Source organism: Gossypium hirsutum, chromosome D02, assembly GCF_007990345.1.
Source record: "Gossypium hirsutum isolate 1008001.06 chromosome D02, Gossypium_hirsutum_v2.1, whole genome shotgun sequence".
In the NCBI taxonomy this organism is placed as follows: Eukaryota; Viridiplantae; Streptophyta; class Magnoliopsida; order Malvales; family Malvaceae; genus Gossypium; species Gossypium hirsutum.
The window spans coordinates 26,022,642-26,030,606 of record NC_053438.1 but is presented as its reverse complement, the minus strand read 5'-3'; positions in this window follow the sequence as shown (position 1 = coordinate 26,030,606).

The window sequence follows — 7,965 nt, the reverse complement described above, 5'->3', positions numbered from 1 at the left end:
AGAGTGAATGAGATATATAATTAAATCTTATTGAGACTAATTTCATATGAAAGAAACAGTGCAGGCAAAGAAATTTTATATTATGAGATATTTGAATTTTAGTGTGACAGGGCCAGAATGGTTTCTGAAGTCCCTTATTCTGAATTTAGAAAATAATTAAAATTTGTATAGAAATAATTATGAGTTATAATTTATATTCCTAGAATTCTTAATGAGTCTATTTTCAAAGGAAACAAACAGAAATATCATCTGAATTTTGTACAATGAGATAATTCATTTTTAGTGAAGAGTGGTCAGAACTATCAGACAGTGAAACAGGGGAGACTTTAACTAATAAACTGTACTAATTGGTCAATCCAAAAATTCTTAAAATTTTATTATAATAATATATATGAGTCTTGTTTTAGGGAAAATTTACAGATTTAAATTTCAAGTTTTGTAACTCGAGTTACAATTAATTTAACAAGTGTTGCGCAGTTAGATAGTTTTATTGTCAATAGTGAAATAAATTATTTTTAATTTGTTTAAGTATTTGGAAAATTTTTAATGTTCTCGGTTTGGACTTGAACCATTTTCATTGCATGTTTTAGGGTCTCGAAGATCCTTTTTAGGGACATATTGATTGAATGCGAGCGAATTAATTTTAAAAGCAAATTTTTATGCTCTGAATTAGTAAGTTAAGTTAGGTAACGCTTCGTGCTCGATTCCGGCAATCTCGGGTAAGGGGTGTTACACCATGAGGAACTAATCCTATGTAAGGCTTCTTAGCAGATAAGTTGTTTGGGATAAGAAGAACTTAAACTCTAGGTCTAACAACCTTAGGAAGTCATCTTGGTGGGAATTAACCCAAAATTGGTATTGCATATCCATGAACCCCTTACCCCAATCCGGTCTAGACTGTGAGGTCGAGAGATAAGTAGTTCTTATCGACTTATTAGTTTAGTGGAAGATCAAAAGTTCTTGCTAGGTTAGCAGCTAGTTGATTGAGTAGAACCTGTAACAGAAATTAGTTATGACCACCGAAGCGAGTTAGTCTCCTATGCTTAGATTTGATTGAGTCAGCATATCAGTTCTTCAATTTTATTATTTATGCAATTTATTTCTTTTCTTATAGAAACAAAAACTTTTTACTTTATGTTCATCGTACTATAATTTATTTAAATTACTAATTAGATCTATTTACATTTAGGTTAATATTAATTTAATAGTCGCCTCTTATGTGTACAATACTCAGAGTACTCACGTACTTCGTTATAAAAATATATTACAACCTGACTCATATACTTGCGGGCACTGCCTCAATTCCATATTTTTAGTAGTAGTATTCATACTCTCGACATTAGTATGTCAAGAGGCGGTTATGTCCCAAGCAACAAGATCATTAGCTTGAATGAACAACATCATCCTTGTCTTCCAGTAAGAGTAATTGGCTCCATTTGAAGTATGGAGGTTTAGAGATATATTGAGATTCACCATAAAAAAACACTGGCCCAAAAATAGATGTCATCTTGTGTGGATTGAATTTATGAAAGTTAAGCTACCTCAAGGATCTTCTCTCGGTTGTTAGATTGTATTTTAAAGACTAGCTCTGATGCCAACTATTAGCTCAAATAATCAAATTGAAATTGCCAATAGGGGTTAATTGACTTTTATAAATTTTGTGAAAGCTAGCGAGAAATGATAGAAAAATTGAACACAAGAAGTTATAGTGGTTCGACCCCAATTGCATACTCCACTACATTATCTTTTCAAAACTAAGAATTTTCCCAAATTAACTAATTTGATAACCTTTGAGGATAAGGTTTAACCTTACAAACTCCATTAAGGTTTCCACCCAAACCTCAAGATACAAACCCTCTCAAAAATATACAAATAAGAAAACAAAGAAATAATCCTTACAAGATCAAAGTGTTTAAGCTCAATTACAATAAAAAAACACTTGATTAAAATAGAATGACAATAAAGCTCACAAGTGTATGAAAGAACATTATGGAAATATTTTGCATAAAGGTTCTTTGATTGATATTTATTGTTGAATATTCTTTCTTCTTGTTGTATGACCTTTAGAAGCTGGTATTTATACCCTCTAATTCATTTTCAACTGTTGTGGTTGGTGAGAAAATAAATAGAGTCATTGGGGATGAAAATATCAGATCACTATATTTGCTTGCAACAAAAAGTATCAATATTTATTCTACGAGTATTGATACTAGTAGCATTTAGTGCCTGATTCAGTGACTGTCAAAGTTATTTTCCAATGGTACCAAGGATGATTTATCAATACTTTATAAAAGGTATCGATATTTTTGAATAGGTATCAATGCATTTTGTAAATGTTTGAAAAATCCATCAAGTCAGACTACAAAACTGGTATCGATATAAAATATGGTATCGATAAAATTCAATAGGTATCGATATATTTTTAAAAGTATCAATACTTACTGCTTTTGTTCAATTTTTTATTCAAGTTAGAGATGAACTTTGGTATTGATAAAAATCATATAGGCATCAATACTTTTTGGAAAATATCAATACTTTTTGTGAGTAGTTTTTCAAACGATTTAAAATTGTTTCAATTAAGTTCAAGAGCTTAAGAAAGATTTTTGAAAATTTTCAAAATCTTCTAAGTGTTCAAAACATTTTCTAAGATGTTTGGAAGTCTTGAACTAATTTTTTATTCTTTTAACTTAATAATTTATTTGTTCAAAACCAAATTTTATTCAAAAACATTTTTTTAGTTATATCAAAATAATTTATCAAATAAATCTAGTTTAACACCATGATCAAGCCAACTCACACGTGACCTATTTTCTTCTATTTCTCGTTGGTTTTTCTCCCATGCCTTGTCGAATTTCACATCTATCCCTACCATTTTTTTTATACTCTTCTTCCATCTGCATGGTTAGTCATTCTTGGCGCATTGTTCGTATACTCCTTACTTGAGGTCCTAGCGTACTTTCTGCATTTTTTTCATGGCAAACTCTAGGGGTTGTCGTAGCTGAGTTATGGTCTTATACCCTTCCTCCTCATTTTCTGTGTCCCATCAGACTTACCCCATTTTGACTATCCTGATGGACTTTATTTGTTTTGTGTTTATTGTCCCAACGGAATACCTCTTCTATGTTTACTGTCCCCGCAAACTATCTTTTTTCTATGTTTACTGTCAAAGCGGACAATCTCTATGGATGCCATGTAGTCTTTCATCCGTGGTCTTACACCAATTCACCATTTTGGCATTCTATTGTATGACATCGTAGAGTCTTTCATTAATGGTCTTACTCATTATACTTGGCTACCATAGCATCTTTCATCTATGTTCTTACACCGTATACCTTATACCTTACACCTTGTACTATACTGCCATGGCATCTTTCATCCATGGTCTTACGCTACGTACTTCATACCAAACTATCATAGCCTCTTTCATCTATGGTCTTACGCCATATACCGTCGTCATGGTGTCGCCCCAAAGGACTAGTCGATACCGCCAATGTAGTAAATAACTTTCCATGATTTTCATTTCCCAAATCCTCCTCCTATTACCTCATTTACACCACCTAACTTTGATGCTTGAATACCGCAATGTTTCTTCCATAAGGTCCAGAGCTTCACCTAAGGCGGTAACTAAATGTTCACTCCCCTTTTTCCCATCCTATCTTCATTTATCCCCTTCAGGTTTCCCCATAATCATGAATTGCATGTTCATACAATCATATTTTCATTCTAATGCAAACATGGCATACTTAAACAATGTAAACCATAACAGCAGGTTTGGAGTCTAAAACTCACCTGAAACTTCGTTGTTTTCATAGCGTATCCTTTCTCTCAAACTCTAGAGCTTCCATTCTTCAGCTTGCTGGTTTCCCTACTTTTCGAACTCCATCCTCATGAAGTTTGCTCCATGCAGAACCTTCCATGGTTACTCCTTCGAGCAATCAAAGAAGATGAAGAACGAGACAAAATGAAATAAAGTCAGGAAGAAAATGATCCATAGGAGTTGTCTCCCAGCTATTTATAACCCTTCTCGCACTGTTACCAACTTTATGAGAATCATGCACTGCTAATCATTATTTCTCCCACTATGGAATTGACATGTTCTATCTAACCGAACCAGAATTGGATCTCAACCATGTTCAATTTAGTTTCTAACTTTCTTGTTTCTTTCAATAGGGGTTTCACGCTTGCGGTCTCTTCCAATATAGTCCTCATATTATCTCAAAATTTCAAGTCTTTAGAAATTCAGGTGTTGCACCTACATTCAAGAAAAGGAACTAGAAAATAACCTTCTAGCTGTCCAACGAGAAATTCCTCTAGACGAAAAAGGTTTCGAATCCATAAGCGCATTAAAAAGTGAAACACCTGAGACAATCCAATTTCATTGATGGGAGAATTTTTGTACAGCCCTAACTAATCTGGTGTACATTCTGATTGTGCACAAATTCTACGTTGCGTTAAAAGAGGCGGATGGGAGTAGACTAATGGACGTACCATGGATGCAAATACTAGTTTGAAGAAAGGAAATTTCTATCTCACCTCCTAGGATAGCGAGGTATTACAATGTTCCATTATATCTCTGTGATTTTCTACAATGACCTGACCTAATGTATTTCCTAAGAGAAAATATGGAAGATGTAATTAATTTCTTAACGGACGGAAAGGGTGAGTGGAAATGCCACTTAGGAACAGACTATCCCATATCATTCTCTCAGGTGAAATTAACTTCAATGGCTAGAATGTGGTTGGAATTTATGAACACTTGAATCTGGCTAGCATCAGACATGTCAAATATCAATAAGATCAAGTTAAAATTCTTGTATCCGATTTTAAAGAAGGAAAGAATTTGTGTGGGGATGTGGATATATCGAAGCATGCTCCAACGCACGAGGAAGAAAAGGTGCCAATGGGACGATCAGACTGTGTCTTACAACCAATTAAGTTTCCGAAATCAGACTGTGCCCAGGGAAGTATATTATGATTTAATCTTTGATGTATTCTTCATTAAAAGAAAGAGATTGATAAAAAGGGAAAAGTAAGATTTTTTTAGGTAACCGCAAAAGGTATATTACGCCTAGTTTGTTTAAATACTGTGAAGGGCAAGTCTCAGTAACTAGATCTGATTATAAATAAACTAAACTGATTGGACAAATGGTATATGGATAAGACTTTTGCTTATGTTTCCTTCAGATTTTGTAGGCCAATATAAAGGGCATATTTTGAAATTTTGAGACACTTGTCAAATTCTACTAAAAGGGAGTTGATTATATATATCTATGTGTTAGAAAGGTTTGTGAGAAGTTTTTTTTTCCTTCAGAGTAATTCTTTAATTCTTTATTTTTATGAGTATTAAATGTTATTGATGGTTGTTTTTCTTATGTATCTGGAAACTATTCTTCAATAAGATTGATGTGCTCCATTTCCTAGAAAGTCTAGTAACTTTGTATGTTAAAAATAAGGATGCTATGAAGTATATGCGTAGTAAATTACGCATGAGAAGCCCTACATAAGGATATTCTCTAATTGAAATGTTAGCAATATATATGTAAATGGATTTAGTAATGAATTCATTTTCTATAAGAAGCTGTGCTAGACCGAATTGAATGTCTAAGTTTGAAGCTGGTATTTGTAGTAAGCGAGTCTCAAGTGAGTCACCAATATCTATTTCTCCAAGTTTTTGAAGATAAGTCTTTTATAATTGATGTCTCAGAAACAATGAGTGCGCAAATGAATGATTGTAGAAAACAAGTATGTATCTTTGATATTGTTCCCTATGCGTTTAGAACATACTGAACTGTGTGTATGGGTGAATATGATTTTGTGGAGCAACTAAGTGTATGTGTTTAGAATGTGTGTTATGAGATATAATTGTGATGATATGTATTTAGTATGTAATGAGTATGCTTTGCTTAAGAAGATAAGTTAGTCTACTTGAATGTGTAATATATGATTGAAAATTGTTGGGGAAATGGGAGTGTCTATGAATGTGGTGTTAGAGTATGCCCAAAGATCAATCATGAGATGGTTGTAATAACATACTTGATTTATCATGTTTATTAATATAAGGCGTTACCATTACTATTTCAGTTTCTTTTCTATGTATATAAATAAATTGTTTTATAATAATGTCCTAAGAATAATATGATTATTCTTAAAAGGTCCTTAGTCAAGTATTATTGTTGGATAGGACAACAATAATGTATTAAGACTAACATGTAGTTGATTGATGATAAAGAGTTGTCATTGATATGGAATGTCAAAATCAATGCATGAATATGTGTGTTAGAGAACAACATATTGGACTGACCCGTTATGAGTATGTTTCTTGGATTATTATGTAATTGTCACAACATTACTCATAATGATTAATATGTATATGATCCTCAGACTTGAGATCATCATAATCCCAACATCGTGAGTTGTATATTTTGATACAGTCAAACATACACCGTAACTGGTTGTTTTATAAAGGTTGATTTTGGATATACCTATGTAGAGGGATATGGTTGATCGATATAGGATAAGTCCCTCCTACATAATGGGAGTAATATCTTAGGCCACTTGATTGAGTGACACTAGAAACGCATTGCCATGCTCAAATAAGTTGATATGAGATGTTATACTTATTTGTATATCATAGTCTACTTAAGATATCAAGGAACATGGAATGGACTATGCAAGTGTGACTATTCCATGACTTGTGTCCAATCCAGAGATAAAGGACTTAAGGATTATTGCATGAAAGGCTAATCATAAAAAGGTTATGTCGAATCATGATTTCTTGTGACTTAGGTAGCAATGATGCATTGGTAGGTGCCACTCATTGTTTGTAACATTGGAATCGTTCTAGTATTACTGCTAACATTACAAGAACCTACAGGGTCACACCCTATAGTTGAAATGAACAGAATAGAACATAGTTGGTATTGTGTTTGGTTGTCGCTTGAATTAAATTAATTATAGGTAATCAAATATCGAACACATTATGTACAAGGTTGTTGTACGGATAATGAAAACATGAATTTGGTTAGTATATAAATTCAAATAAATATATAGTTTACCGAAATCATTATTATAATTAATGTAATTATAATTTTCGGTTTAAAAACATTGTTATATTTATTTAATTTCTAGTAACCCTAAAAATAGATATAAAAATCCTGTTTTTTCTTTGCTTGGGGTCTAGCAGCCGTCAAAGCAAAGTCTTTTCCAAAACAATTTTAGGGATTCCTTCCGTTTATTGTCAACTGGGTGGATTACGTAGAGGCTGGAGTCACAATAGATTGTGGCTTGGTTCGATAGTATATCAGATTACTCGTTGCTGACGAATTGTTGTCTACTCAGAATAAAGATTCAGTAATTTTGAAACCTTTATTTCACCCCGATTCGTTCATCACACATGGATCCATGGTTAGGATCGCCGAATGTTTTATTTTTCCACTGCACTGTAGGGGTGCCGGCGTTCCAACATGTGGAGTGGTTGAGTTGAGAGTTTGGCCACCACGATGGTATGCGACGAACTCCGTTGAGACAGTAAACACAAATTTTGATATGCAAATTTTAAAGAGAGTCCATGGCCATGGCACTTTCTTGAAAGGGCAGATGACCTACAATTATGGATTGGGGTTTTCTACATGTCCCAAGGCGATAATGGGCGAACCTCATACGATCTAATTTTAGGAAAATCCATATCACAAATACGGCAGTTATAGGGCTCTTGGGTGGCATTTTGCTAGCCTTTATGGTGTATTTTGATATGGCCTTTATGGCATTTTGTTAGCCTCTATGGTATTCTGATATGGCCTTTGTGGCATGCTCTATAAATTGCCTTTGTGGTGTAATTTGTATTTCACCCTTATGGCATATTCTGTTTGGCCCTAGTGGCATACTATTATAAATCTGTAACAAGAATAGGTTATGTCTGAAGCTTTAATACGAATAAGTCTTAAACAAAGTATAATTCTACATGTT